Source organism: Talpa europaea (assembly GCF_964194135.1).
Source record: "Talpa europaea genome assembly, chromosome: 3".
Taxonomy (NCBI): domain Eukaryota; kingdom Metazoa; phylum Chordata; class Mammalia; order Eulipotyphla; family Talpidae; genus Talpa; species Talpa europaea.
In genome coordinates, this window is record NC_140069.1 from 128333697 (window position 1) to 128347682 (window position 13986).

At 37.6% G+C, this 13986-nt stretch overlaps 1 protein-coding gene across 1 annotated transcript in view; it reads left to right on the forward strand.

The window, feature by feature from the left end:
- The window catches only part of CPED1 (cadherin like and PC-esterase domain containing 1), a gene marked incomplete at both ends in the record, with an annotated part of 254953 nt that overhangs the window by 64362 nt on the left and 176605 nt on the right, over positions 1-13986 (forward strand). The window lies entirely within an intron of this gene.

The following is a 13986-nucleotide window of genomic DNA, read 5'->3' on the forward strand; positions in this document are numbered from 1 at the left end:
GTTTCTTTATGCATAATATACTTGTAGGATATGTAGGCTTACTCAATCAAGATCTCAGATCAGCATTTTTAGTTCTTTTGTCTATCATTTCCACTATCACAAATCTTCCAGAATCCAAGGCGTTGTCAGTGGTAAGACCTTGATCATAAGGAATATAAGCACAGGCTTGGTATTTTTTTTTTTACATTTGATTTCCAGGGGAATATTCCTTTTCTTTTTCTGTGTTTGTCTTAAAAACAATTACTGCTTTATTTTAAAAATGATGTTATAGAGCTTTTCCATGGTATAAAAGTTGAGGTTTAAAAATATATGTTGGTTCATGATTACATGATTCTAATCCTAACAGATTTGCTTCTTCTCTTTCAAATCCTCTCATTCTGTCTGTGAGCTGAAGACAGGATGCTGAATGAGTAAATTCTATGTTTGGACAATATTTGAAATTTGGGACAAAAATTTCCATCTCTACTTTCCTCATAGATTCTCAGAGCAGGGAATAACCATTAGATAGTGTATGAGTCCTCAGAGATGAGATTATAGCCTGCTTTAAAATACATCAATGAAAGGACTCCTCAGATTTCCTGTTTAAACCCATTTAATGTTCAGCAACATAAGCCCCCTAGAAAGCATTTCACTGTATAATTAAAATTTAGATATGCATAGCTTTAATTAGGTTTAAAAAATAATTTGTGTTTTAGTGGAATCAGAAAACTAATATCTACCCCCTCAGTTTTTTCAAGGGATTTTTACTTCCACACCAAACACACACTCCACTGGCATGCCATCATATAGATAGCAGCCGTCTATGGTCACTTACCAAGGATTAAAATAAAGTAAAAATGAATCAGCGGTTTAACTTTCAGTTTAAGAAATGAGTTTAAAATAAATAATAGCTACATAAACTTAGTCCTGTAGTTATTGCTATAGAGGGCAATTGTAAGTGACTCCATCATCTTGAAATTTTGTATTATCTTTATAAACTACAGTTGTTTTTGTGAGAAGCAAGCAAAATATTTCCATGAATACATTAGTAAGTATCTAGCAATCCTTTATTCAGGGCAATTTCACAAAAGTTGTTTATATTTCGAACACAGTCTACATATTTTTAAAGTCTGCTTTTCTTTGGTTAACTCAGAGCATTAAGTTTCTCTAACATGGATTTGGCAGAATAGAATTATAGGAGTGAAAGATGATTTGTAGCCAGAAATGGGTTACCAGTTTTTTTAAATTCCCCAAATTGACTCTTAGACGAGTATTTTTTTTACATGTTTCTTCCGTAAAATTAAAAATTTTTTCCCTGTCTTTTCTTGTAAACGTTTTTTATTCTCAAAGACATATATACTTTCCGGATATATGTAGTCCTTTCTTCACTCTGTCTAGTGTATTAATTTTCTATTTGTCTCTGTGACTAACAAGATGATTTCATGGAATATATAGTCTTTTAAATGGAATTATTTTTCTGTGATGTTATCTTTCTCTAGTTAAGTAAATTTTTGGATGTGTAGTTTTAAAGGAATATGTCTGTTGTGTGATTTCTGGTTTAAGCTTTATACACAATAGTCTCTGTTATAGACCTTTGCTATGATGATACAGTATATAATATAAACTCAGTATGCACAAGATTAAAAAGCTTTGTTGCTGACATTGAATATTTTTTATTAAATATAGATCAGAAAGGAACATATGAGTACCTAATGTATAGTACTATAAAAAGATAAGATAGTAAAAAATAAACAATAGTGTATGTTACCCATTTTAAGGCAAAATGGTCCATGTCTTCTTAAGCTGTGCTATTTATTGGAGGTAAACAAAACAAAAACTTTGAAGTTAGGCATTTCAGCTCTCCCTATCAGCTACAGAACTTAACTTTAGGTGTTGGTGCTTTTGGTTTTTTATCTATGAAGTAAGAATGAGAACTTTATCATGGAATTAATTTAAAATTTAAGCAGATTCTATAGGAATGTATATATTATATATATATATATATATAAAATCTGATTCGGTATATAATTTGATGTGTTATACCTAACACATAAGATTAAAAAAAAGATCACTGGATCACCCTAGATTTGAAAAATGAAACAGGCTTCTTAATACTTAACATTTTCTTTTTTATATGGTTGCTTATCACTCTGATTTTATATTCCTGTCAAAACCTGTGAAGCCTCTGAGATCTCACAGTGCATCCAAGTTCACAAGTCATCTTGCCAGTTTCATGGGTCCTGGCAGAAGACATGAGGCTCCTGGGTCAGAGACAAATGACTTCAGCATTCACTGAGTCCCAGTTCCCACAGGGTGATATGTAGCGGGCCAGGTGACCCTGTGTACTAAGTATTTTGCAATTCAAGAGAAGAACTTCAAGCTTAGGGGGTTTGAATGTTTTATAATAGACAGTGAGTTTGCCTGTCCTTTGTCCCAGAGAGAGACATTATTTTGTTGTATTGGACAAAATCTTCTCTTTGCTCCAGAGTAAGATATCATCTCTGTCTTTCAAGGTTATCCACTATATTAATATCTTGGAAAAGATAGTTCAGAATAAAGATGGTCAGTGTCTGCAAAATGAGCAGAAGTGTAAATGATGCATGGAGAAGTCACCCAACAGTGAGAAGAATACGTGGCAAGTTCTAGCTCTGAGTTGGAATCATTTTATAATTCTGAGCAAGATTTGAAACCGAGTTATACTTTGGTTCCGTTTCTATAAAAGTGTGACACTTGGCAATGATCACTAATGCTGAGATTCCATGGTTCCACTGTAACATTTTCCCAGATGGACATGCTGCCTCAGGCTTTATTTTCAACAGTGGGTAGATACAGAGACATTAAGCAAGGAGGGATGATCATACCGGTAAATATGGTTGAGGTCCTATGAGCATGGCAGGACAAACAGCTTTGGCCAGATGTAGAGCAGTGTTCAGAGACAGCAAGGACAGCTAACACAGTCTGTTCCATTCCACAGACAACAGAGTGTACCTGCCGTTAGATTGATGACTCACACCGAAGGGCACGGATCCATGAAGTTTTTACTGGCTAGCACAGAGATCTATTTTTACCTTGCCATTTAATGTTTACCTTTTAAAAAAGTTTCGTAATTTTTAGTTGGCCCAAACTTATGGCTAATGCCTTTTAAGTTTGGATTTTTGATAAAAAGAATGCCTTTTCCATATTTGAAATTAAAGTAGAAAACAAAACATCAGCGCGCTGTTTTCCTTGGTTCCTGAGTTGCTGTTTTTGTTCATTTTCCTGCAGTATCACTCTCCAAGAAGCCCTGGTTAGCAGAGTGCCAAACTTTGGCTATTACTCATTCTTTCCAGTGTTCTTTTTTTTTTTTTTTTCCCTCTTGGCTCTCAAGCACTGACTTCCACGTGAAACTCAAAATATACCCAGGCTTATTACTCAAAGATAGAATTTTGAACATTTTAGGATCTATGTTCTCATTTTCTGGTGTAATATGTTAAATGCATAAAGAAGAAGGAAGGAAAATTAAAAAGTAAATAACGCCTTTTGTTGCATCTAAACAAGACTGGTCTTTAAAAAAAATTATGGAGAAAACATGACTTTAAAATAACATCATTGAAATTATTTTTAAACATTGACTAAAAGCAGTTATTTATCTTGCATGACCTTGATTGCTTTTAATTTAAAGGTCTAAACATTTGTGTTAATCATATGATATCAATGAAATATTGTTAAGGAATCCAGTGATCTTACAAATAAACAGAGCAACTTGCTAAGTGTCAATGTTTAATACTACTTGATGCTTATTGTTTTCATTTTCTTTCCTCGCTTCTGCTCTAGCTAGGGGGATTGTTCTCCTTCAAACAAGACATAGGAACATTCCCAGTATTAAAGAAGCTTGGGGGCCTTATCTCTACAAGGCAATCAGGCACATTTCAAAGAAGGCCAATGTTTGCTTTTTCTCTGCATGCTACAATACTGACAACCCCTCTCCGTGTCTCCTATGTGTTCCTTCCTATTTCTATCTTTCCAAAGACTTCCACCTCCTGTCCTACATAGGATGGTATCCTTTCCGCAGAACATTCTTTCCCCAAGTAAAACTTACATCTCTTTAGTATGACTGACTTCAGCTAGGTGATAGCAGAAGTAAGCTGATGGAACTAATTCAGACTAAATTACACCCTCACCCCAGTTATAAGCCTCTTAGATGTATTTGCATTTTTATAAAAGAAGCTTACAACCCTGATGAATTTCTAATTGGTAGAATTTCTGCAAGTGCATTCAAATTCCATTCAGTTCATCAGCAAGTCCTCCACTCCCAAACTCACCAAATATATCTACTTTTCTCCATCTCTATCTTGATCAGCTTAGGCCAAGTCAGAACTCTCATACTCTTCCCACTTCCTGTCTTGCCCCTGAAAAAAATCTAATCTGTTATCCAGCCTGTAGCCAGAGTGAACTTTCCCCAACCCCTTTAATTAAATAAAACAGGTTTATTAGGTTTGCTCATAACAGTCTGTCTGGGGACTAAACTGTGATGTCCAATCGCCTCTGATACTCTACTTGGTCCCAGGATAGATTTTATCTAGACCAGAAGCAGCACACAAAAATGTTGATGAGAGACCTGATAGGTAACATTATAAATTCACAATTTCAGAATCTTGAGAGGCCAGATAATCTGCACATTTTCAGTATTTTGCCCATCATTAAATTTGTAGACTCTTGAGCATCAGCCATTTGGTTTCCGAGAAAAGATGAGGAATTGAGGACAGAGAAAGTTACAAGTCAGCGGCCTGTTTCACCCAAGTAGACCTAGCGCTGATGCAACGTTGGAAACTTAAGAAATGTTCCTTCATGTTTCTCATCCCTGTAAAATTCAGTGATCACTAAGATTCAGTCCCATCCAGTGGCCTACTTCTCCCACCTCCTTAACCCCAAATTTCTCTGTGTTCAAAGCACATCTTGACTTTTCCCTAAACTCTTAGTAGCTCTAACTTTCATTTTCTGATGAAGCAGTAGCCTCTGAGGACAATGAAGCTGAGATTTCTGCTAAAGCTTACTCTCTGTTACAGATCCACTGGCCCACTGGGTTAGCACATGGCACTTAGGGTATGATCATTGGAATTGTAATATGTTGTTCATCTCTTTGTCATCCCTTCCTATCACCTACCAATATCCTGACCATTCAACATATTCAATAAGAGAATTGTTACCTGGTTAACTTCTTCTTAGTTTCAAATGTGCCATTTTTTGGGGGGTCAATTTTGATGTCTAGACAAATGACCTTTTCATCATCTTAACTGTGCAGCAATTTGATCTCATCATCCATTTCTCTTCAGTCTCCCACTTTTGTAGCCTTGCTCAGTAACTCACATCACTTCACACAGAACTGCTACATCTGTGAAAGCTTAAACTTTTAATTCAACACTTTATACACACAATCTTTCTGGCTTTTCACTCCTTCAATGCTACTGAGTCTGGAACCTCAGATGATACTTTCAGACTCTAAGTTCTGCAACTTTCCCCAAATCCATTAACCATTTTTTAAAATCTATTTTTTTTCTTACAGTGTTTGCTTTCTTTTCTCAGGTAGAGTCCCCATAGAATCCCTACCACCAATTCACCTGTGCGCCATCACCATAGTCCCTTGTGCTCTTCCCACCCATTAACCATTTTTGATCATAGTTTCTTTCCTAACAAACCTAGACCACTTAATCTGCCATGTGATGAATTTTTATACAAGCTTGTGCAAAATTCATCTTTTTCTTCCACTCTAACCCTTAAGCCACCATATTTGCGTGTGTGTGTATATTATATATAATATCTATCTACAATCTGATACACCCTGACTTCTTCATTCCTATGCAATAACTACTGGGGGAGAAAATCACACATGCTTGCCCTTCTTACTCCCAAGACAACTTCCTCACTTCTTAAAATGGAAGAAGTCTTACATGCCTCCAATTATCAGCTCAACCACTACCACTAATTCAACTGGCTAGTGATACCTGAAGCAACCTGCCCTTATTTTGCTCTAAATACTTATGAAAATATAAAAATATTTAAGAGACACTTCTAGCACTTACAATATAGAAGAATATAGAAAGCATTTCCATGTATTCTAAGGCTATTAGAAATAAACTTATTCTTAATATTATGTCCAGCCCTTCTCATGGTCAGGATGCATTTCAAGAGAAAAGTCAGCAGTATATGCTGATGGCTGGATGTGGTTATAAAAGGATTTGATTTTCCTTCTTCTGGGTTCTCATCATACTTGTGAAAACCTCCATTGGAGCCATCTTGTTATTTGTCTCCCCACAAAGACTGAGACTCCCTGAGACAGGGCTTTATTTATTTATTTTTAAAGATTTATTTATTCATACAAGAGCTGGGGTACAGGCCAGAGATGCGGGGGGTGAGAGGGTTCACCAGAGACAGAGTGGGGAACAGAACAGGCAGATCTGCTGAAATACACTGCTGAGGGGAGCAGCGGGCAAGGCAGGAGAGGTCTGCTGCGCCATGTGGGTTGCTCCCTGGTTGGCTGGGGATTGAACTCATGCTGCAGAGACTGTGGATTGCTTCATAGTGCAGTGCTTAACCCCTTTTGCCACCAGGGAGACCCAAGCCTTTGTTTTTCACTTCTCCAATTCAGAGCATGGCCTTTGCCCCTAGTATATAGCAGTCACTCTAATGCCTTTAAATGACAGATTGGAGAGGCTGCAAATGAATGGGTTTAGAGTTGTGGAAGGGATGGAGTACTTCTCATCAGAAGTACTCTCATGCTTGGACTAATTTGTCTATTTGTTGAATATCGAGTTGTCTATTTATTGAATATCGAGTTGGTGCTATGAGATAAAGAACAGGGCAGGAAAGGTTGAAAATACTGTCTTCCTCCTAGATATAATTACCTACTTGAGTCATAAGGGATTTACATCTAGGAAAGAACTAGAGAACTATTACAATACTAAACATGCACAGAGCAGAAAACTGTGTCAGCCTCCCTGGTGGTGCAGGGGTTAAAGACACAGCTATCAAGCTATCACCAACCACTGCAGCATGAGTTTGCTCTCTGGCCAGGGAGCTGACCCATATGGCACAGATGACCCTCCTGTCTCACCCACTACTCCCCTCAGCAGTGTATTTCAGTAGGTCTGCTTGTTCTGCTCCCCTCTCTGTCTCTGGTGAATCCTCTCACCCCCACCCTCTGACCCTCTGGCCTACACTCCAGTTCTTGTATGCATAAATAAATAAATCTTAAAAAAAGCAGAAACTGAATAAATTATATGATACATTACCAACCTTTAGGTGAAATCATGCAAACTGGAAATGGGCATGTCTTACCTTAGATAGGCTCAGATTTTTGTACCATTTCATCCCAAAAGTCTTTAAATATTTGTTCATCATTTCCTTAGAAGAGAAACTGTGCTGACTGCCAGAGGATGGAGTAGGAACACAATAGTGAGAATTCTCTCTCTTTCCTTATGTTTTAGTACTTCTTACAGATTAGCTCTCTAGGCAGTTTTCTTCATCTCAATGGTTCTGCATTCAGGGCAGAGGAAATAAATCCAATCCTTCTTGCTGACTAGTGTGCTTCAGCATCGTTTCTCCATGGATCCTGTGGGAAAAAAAGTGAAGGTGTCTGAGATTTGGCCAGAAAACCTAAATCAGAAAGAAAGAGCATTGATCTTGCTCACAGTGCATGTTAGGTGGATAATTGTTCTTTTATAAACTCTGAACCTAAAAAATATTAGAAGCCCTTTTTAATTTAGGAAGAAATGGAATTGCTTTGATCCATAAGAGGGGGACCCTCGCCTCTTCTTTTTCTCTGCTCTTTTCTTCCTTGTGGTTCTCTCCTCCCGCCAGGCAACTTCCCAACATCTCCATGACCCCAAAAAGCTCTGGAGAGTTCAGTCTGGGAGTCAAAAGTCTAGATAAGGAATTTTAGAATAGAGGCAACTAACAGCAGTTCGTGGGGGTGTGTGTTTCTCTCTATTTGTCAAGCATGAAAGTTAGTAGACATGTTCTTCTCTTTCCTTCCTGTATCCTGTTTAGAATTTTGGCAACTCATGGAGGCAGCTCATGAAAATAAAAATCAAATTTAAAAGATGATCAAATATGCATTTTCAATTTATTAAAACTTTCCCTCTTATACCTTTATTATACTAATAAGATAAATTCATTATAAAATGGATAGAAAATATAAACAAACAAAAAAAAGTAGAAGTGAAATTATGTAACTTTTCATACCTTGCTTATTATGTATGATTTTTACATACTAGTGTACTATGCAGTTCAAATATGGAAAAATTATTACATATTTATCAACAGAAAACTGAAGACATTAAAATGATGGAAATATACACTTATTGGCATTGAAAAGTATTCATACTATATTGAGTTGAAAACAACACCAATATTGTTGAGTTAAAAACAATACCATGTGATATATATTATCAAACCATATATTTTGCCTATTTATAAATATCTATATAAAATGTATATTAGAAATTAAAATATCTATTCTCTCCATATATGTATACATACTCACATATGCATCATCTATGTACTTGCATATATTTAGCTTGTTTATTTAATTCAAGATCTCCATGAGGGAGCTAGCATCATTATTTCTATTTTACTAAGTGTGGAGAAGTTGGATAACTTTTCTAGGCTCACACTTCCAATAAAAGGAAGTATGACTCTGGAGCCCTCTCTAAGCCCTTCATTCTGCCAAACTCTCCCTGGGGTATTTAAAAGCTCACACTCAAGACTGAAGTAGACTACATTTCCCCCGTCTCCAACCTAACTCTGTTCATGCCAGGGCTCCTCTTCATGTCCCCTCATCAGTACACTGCACTGCCTTCACCTCTCCCTGATTTTACCCTAATGAGCTCATTTCAACTTAGTCACCTCATTCAAATTCAATCACATTCTGAGGTACTGGGGGTTAGAATTTAAACTTAGAAATTTTGGGCAGGCACAATTCAGCGCATCAAAACTTAGAGGTGAGCAGAGGGAGAAACTGTGTTGCTAGTTCACCAGAGCCATCTGCAGAGGGTATAACAGATCTGCAAGAAAAGAAAGAGATACTGGATGGATAAAGACAACAGACTGCCTATTATTAGTAGGCATGTGATAAATAGTTATTGACTTCTCATAATAAAACAAGTAGAATTTTTTAAGCAAAACCAGCCACCCAAAATCATTTTAAAATAAGGAAAGATTTTCTTTTCCTCTCTTCAGTCAAAGAGTTCAGTACGGTCCACTGGCTACCCAAGGGCCTTCTGCCAGGCTATATGTGGGTTTGCCTTTCTGTGCCTTGCTTGGGTCTTGCTTCCTACCTTGGCCCTAAAGCATGCATACTCTCACATCTTGCCTCTGCTCCCCAGAAGTAGCCAATCTGATAAATTAATTAGTGCTGCTATATTTTCTTCTCTCAAATGCATGCTCCCTCTATCCCTCACACCACATGGGAAATATTCCACCCTAATAATTCTAATGGTAAGGATTTTAGACACTATTGCAGGCCTGTCAGAACCTCATGGAAACTGCTAACTCATGCATATTCAGCAATCACTTACACCATCTCACTCTCCCTAAAACTCCCCCCTCTGCTTGTGAGCCTTACATCTCTGGATCAATCACACCAAAATCAAATGGATATTTGGGAAAAAGGATAGCATAGTTTTGCCTCATTTCTTTGAGAATGGAACAAAATATCTGCTGCTTACTGGCACCTGGTAATTGCAATCTACATAATTCTCCTTCCACCTGGCATTTCTTATAAAGCAAGTGTGTGGTGTGCCTGGGCTATATATGATGTAGTGCTCAGGCCTTCCTGGCCACTGGCAGGAGGAGAGCTCAGTGGTGTCTGGTGGCACTGGGACACGTGGATGCGTGTAAGCTCAGGAGACTCACTTATCTTTGGGAGAAGCTAACCCAAGCTCGCTGACCCAAAGGTGTCTGCAGCTCTTGTGTGGCTGATGTATTGTACTTTGCACATTTGGCAGCAAGCCACCTTGAAAGGGACAGCGTGTCCCAGTAAACATTTAGCAGCTGGTTGACATCCCTGAAGTTGTGCTGCAGACTAATTAGCTGAGGGAACTGCTCTTTAGTAAGACCCTAGCATTTTAAGCTTGAACTGGTTCGGTGTATCTTTACATCTCTGGTTTCTGACCTGTGCCTCATGTCATCATATAGGCATATTTGTTCATTTCACTTAGAGAGTTTATTTTGTATCAAACATTGTTATACCTTCAGGGCAACACCGCAGAGCACAGCACAGTAGCAATGCTTCTGGTTATTAATTCTGATTTTCTTATTTTCAAAAGACCATAAAGCAAGAGGTAATAAGATCAATGATATGCACTTTCTTTTTTTGTCGGTTTATTATTTATTTATTTATTTATTTTTGTGTGTGTGTATAGAAGAACTGTGGTATAGGTAAGAAGTCCAGGGGTTGAGAGGATTCACCAGAGACAGAGTGGGGAGTAGAAAAAGCAGATTAACTGAAATACACTGCTAAGGGGAGCAGCGGGTGAGACAGGAGAGGTCTGCTGTGCCATGTGGGTCACCTCCCTGGCCGTTCAGGTGATAGCTCTGAGACTTAACCCCTAGGCCACCAGGGAGGCCTGATATTCATGTTTATTATCTAAATCTCATCAGCAGCTCCCTATTTACTTATTTGTATGATAAATGTGGGTTAGTAGTATTGAGTCTAAATAATGCCAAAGCAGATAGTTAAAAACAGGAAAAACTTAAAACAATGAAATGGGGGTTCTTTAAATTACATAACAAAAACTCAGTAAACTATATTTGAGTGTCATGGAGTTGATTATCCTGTATACCTTGCCTGTATCTATTAATCAATAGTTCTTTCCAAGTTATGTACAGATATATTGTGTGACTGTACATATTGCCCACTAAAATAAATTATATTGCATTTTTTTTCAATTTCCTCACCCATGCCTTATCAAAGCAGTGATGGGGATATTTTCCCCACACTAATTCTACCTGAGCCACCACATTTGCAACAGACATATTAACTGTGACTCTGAACTCTTGATAAGATGCCTGAAAAACATAACTTTCTTCAAATAGATGAAACAGTTCTTATCAAAGTGACCAAACTTTTTAAGTCATCAGGGTCTGTGCTATTTGAGAATTATAAGAGCTGTTTTAAGGTTACAGAACAAAACCAGGCTCTGGATTTAATACTGAAGTGGTGAAAATTTATCCTGAAATGTATATTTTTGCTCTGTTTTGTGAATAAACTTAATAAGCAGAAGTAAATGATACCATAATTTTGAATCATGTGCTCATGCATTTAAAAATCTATTCTCTCTCTCTCTCTCTCTCTATATATATATATATATATATAAAATTCTGTAATGATACATAAAATACTAGAGAAAAAGAAAAGAGAGAGAGAGATTGCCATTGGAGGATATGGTAAAAAGAACTTCAAAGTAATCTCTGTCTCTTTTTGGTGGTAGAGGTAGATATCCAACAATAACAAAATTGCAAATGTGATGGGAGAAAAATTCATTTCCATGAAAGTCCAAAGCCACGAACTGACTTTAGATTTACAAAATATCATCTACATCAGAAAACAAAGGCCCACTAAAGTGATATTCTGACTGTCATGCAGCCAACTTCGAAAGATGTGATCTATAACAAACTTTATTCATGGGAAAATGATGTTTGTCATGACTAGTCTCTTTAACTTCTCATTGTAGACATAATAATTGAAACACAAGTTATTAGGACCAATATATTTTAGCAGTCATTTAATGTCTTCCAGTCTGACACATCTCATTGAAAAATATCTTGATAAAGACCCCAAATGAGAGTTGCAGCAAGCTATAAACAAAGTGAAATGCATTCATTTCCCTAAATGGATTTGCTAGAATCCTTCATTTTGCAGTTGAAGTTGTGATTAGAAAGGATACATATCTTGGCAGAAGTATAATTAACTGAATGAATGGTAGCTCTGGAAGATCTTTTACTTTCTGTTGATAGGTTGGGTGTGCTCCTGTCTGGGGGAGAAGCATAGATTCTATTATATAGTAAAACTTATTCAAATCCTTTGATTCATTGCATCAATAACATTTGAGACTATTTTCTTTAAACTTCTCAGCACCATCTAATGGTAAAAGCTGGAACTTTCATTAAACTGAAGTAGTGCTGGTTTTTGGTTTGCCATAGTAGTGGGCTTCATGATTAAAGCCACAGGATTACTTTATAGATATACTAACATTAGGTTTTATTTTTACTTATTGTATTTCAGACAATGTGCCCAACACTTTACTTACATATATTTTAACCCCCAATCACCATCTCTGGGGAAGTTGTTGTCATGTCTTCTTTAGATAAAGAAACAGAAACTTTAAGAATCTCTGGGCTATTCAACTAAATGAAACAAGTCCATAAGTCTCAAGTACTTTATTACACCTCTTAGAATAAGCTTGAGTTTTTTTTTTAATCTTTTCTTTTCTTTTTTTAAGATTAATTTATTTATACAAGCACTGGGTATAGTCAGAAGCGCAGGAGGGTGAGAGAATTCACCAGAGCCAGAGCGGGGAGCAGAACAGGCAGAAGGACCGAAGTACACTGCTCAGGGAGCAGTGGGCGTCAGAAGAGGTCTGCATGCTATGTGGGACCCTCCCCCGGCGGACAGGGATCAAACCAGTGCTGAAGAGGCTGCCGGCAGCTTCGCAACCCAGCGCTCAACCGCTGTGCCACCGGGAGGCCCAAGCTTGAGTCATTTTATTGTATTTTAAGCCTGTCTTATAAAAATGAAAATAAGAAAACCTGATACCTGCATCTAATGAGATGTTGATCTTGTCTACCCTTCTGTTACTGTTATTATATTATTATTTCATCAACTAAAATATTCCTTGTAATTTCTTATTTGTCATAATATTTACTTATATGATGTTCAGTGAATTTGCTGTAGGTGAAAGATGGTTTGTGTTGGCATAGGTTTCGTTTTGTCTTTGGGGAGAAGTCCCATAATAGATGGGCCTGGAAGTCAGAAGTTTGGGTCATTTGCACCCATTGGCTCCCTCTCTCCCATGAGGCCCTTTACTCTTTTTCCTGTGACCTCTTTTCTTAAATGCCTACTTCCAAACACAGTTCCTCAAACTGTCTACAACCCTTTAGGCAAGATAGCAGATGTAGCTGAGCAAACTGTGTTCTGCACTCATGAGCCTGTGGTGGGGCCTCAGCTGTAGGAATAGCCTCCAGCCTGGGATGGGACTCCGAAATGGTGGTGACCACCTCAGACCACTTGGAAGCACCAGGAGTTAGTTGTCCTGGCTTTTGAAGCTTCTCTTCTAACCTTTATGGGAGGGTTCTTAGAATTCACTGATGGTGCTGCCAGTTGGTTTATAAAGCACCCATCTAGTGGTACAGATTAGTAAATGAAAGCAGAACCAAATTATGTTTTGTGGGAAATATATGATTCCTGAGGAATGAATGGTTCTCAAACATAGTTAGCAGAACATGTCATTGCTTTGTCCTGATGGCACATCTGCTGTTGGCTAGTGGCTGGGACTGAGCCAGCTTGATAGCTGTGAATCCTCTCTTGACCACTTAAAAGCCATGTTTCTTACCTTCTGTGCCTCAGTTTTCTGCCTTCAGTGTAGGGATGACGATGATGGTCTCCTAAGATTGCTGAGATGGCGGAATGAGTAATACATTTAAGGAACTTGGAATTATGGTCTGCTCACAGCAAGGAATTCCCAAATGCTAACTGTTATGATTTTAGCTTCAACAATAAGTACTCTGTGTATGATCATTGATACTTATTAATTACTGCTTTTATCTAGTTTGATGAGACCCAAGTATTTCAGGATTCACTAGCCTGGGTATAAAACGAGCATCTTATCATGGTCACAGAATACTGCTTTGCCTTTACATATATTCTCTCCAGACTCTTTCATCTGAAATTGGTACCATCACTTTAGGGCCACCAGAAATAATCTCCCAATTCCTGTCAGATCCCATTACTCTCTTAGGCTAGCAAATATA